We start from the raw sequence: 2059 nt of genomic DNA, 5'->3' as shown, positions 1-2059 counted from the left end.
ATGAAAGGGATTTGCTTTAAAAGCAAGTGTCACCTAAGGATCTGTTGGTAAATACTTGCATTCAAGGTCTAATTTTGTGACTGGTGATTCACTGACTAGCATTGACTTAGAGCTGGTCACCATGGAGTGTTAAAGCCTTACCACCCAGAGGAGACAGGCTTGGGCTTTGGCTTCTTGATACTGATTCATGAGTTTCTTACTCTCCATATGCACAAAAAGAGGTGAACACACTGAGGAGCACATGGAGCTGATGCACACACAAGGGTATGCCTGAGCTGCATGTTTTATGGATCTGGTCCTTAGTCATTTGTTTGATGGAGAAAAAAAACTTGGAAGGAGAACAGCCCTCCATCCAGTCACAGGAGTGATGTACATCCCAAAGAATGGGGCTAATATGGAAATAGGGTTACATTAGCTGCCTTGGCAGGATAATCACAAGTGCATACAGTAGGAAAGCAAGAACAAAAAAGTGGTGAGTTGAGCTTGTCTAACTCATCTTTATTCGAGGTGAAAAATGCTGCAGGAAGGTGTAATGAGCATTGGATAGGCTTCTTGTGTCTCGTTCTCTAGCACTTCTGGAGTAGGCTGAAGGTACAGTGACAGAAGGCACCTGTCCTCTTTTACCTCAGCTAGAAGGGGAGGGGGTATCTTTGTCTTTACTGTCTGTGCTTCTGTTCATCTAGCAGTGAGAGTTTCATGAGCAGGCCCAAATTGTAGCCAGCGCACTCCATGAGTTAGGCATCCAGCTCTAAGCCCATGGATGATGGAAACATAGCAGGTGAACCTCACTGCAAAAAATTCTTGACATTACTTAGCATGTCTTTCCTCATATGTTCACAATTGCAAGTCAATGTTGAGGAAATATTGACAGAAATAGCATCGGGCTGACTGTGAAATCTTCACTTTGGTCAACTCTAAACATTCCTTCCATATACTGGGAAGATGGGACCTTGACGAATTAAACTAGCTCAACACAATATGATAAACATATCAATAGACTTTAGCATTATGTACTGCTGGAGCCCAAAGTAGAGATTTTTATGTATTCAAAGTAAAATCAGCATGTTAGATACCTATAGTGGAGGTGATCTTAGCAGTTCAGGATTGGCTGTAATTCATGTTTTAGCACCTTGTGTCTCTGACATGAATATATTCCTGATGGCTGAAGCCATGGGCAGTATGTGTGTGGCTGTCCCAGTGGGTGGTTCATACAACTTCTCAGAGGGTCCTTTGATTATACACAGTGATGATTTAGCATGCCAGATATCACCCTGTTACAACTCATGATAGAAACTATTAAAATGCTGTACAACAATTGTAATACAGTTAATTTGTGGTACAGACATTTTAAATACATAGTCTACATGTGAACAATGGGCTATTGGTTATATTTCCATTTTAGAGTTTGGAGAATTAGTGACTGATGAATACGTGATTACTGATGAGTATAGATTTCTTTCAATGAAGAGTAATTTTCCAAAGGGCCTGTTTGAAATAGGGAGTAAACTGCAAGCTGCCAATGGGGGTTATTTGTTATTGCTGAGAATCACATGAATGTACTCACCACTGTTGTATTATAGTGTCCTATCATGGGGATATAGTGATGACTTCTTGGCTTAAATGGAACACTTCCTTTCTTAATGTTTGTCATTCTATTTAGGAATAACTGGGTGAGAGAAATGTTTCATATCCCTGAACATTTTTTCTATTTCCCTCAATTCTCTTAACATTTTATTGATGGGACTTAAAATGAAGACATTTTAAATTTATTTTGATCACTGCTTATTATTGAAAAATGCCAGTATTCTTAGCATGTACTTCTGGCTGGTGTCAGAAATTCAAGGTGGTTCAGGGCCTGATGGCCATAGAGGAAGAATCTGGCACTGTCCCTCACAATTCATATTAGTTCTCAGTTGGTAGGAATTGTTTGATGTTTTCTTGAAGACCCAAGCCTAATATATGTATGAGAAGCAATCCGCTAGTCTTCTAATGACTATCATGCATGACTTGGGAGATTGACCACTGGAATTCACAAGTTCCAGGCTTTGTGTTCTGTCAG

Source organism: Octodon degus, unplaced genomic scaffold (assembly GCF_000260255.1).
Source record: "Octodon degus isolate 3935 unplaced genomic scaffold, OctDeg1.0 scaffold00079, whole genome shotgun sequence".
Taxonomy (NCBI): domain Eukaryota; kingdom Metazoa; phylum Chordata; class Mammalia; order Rodentia; family Octodontidae; genus Octodon; species Octodon degus.
Note: the sequence above shows the minus strand (reverse complement) of the source record.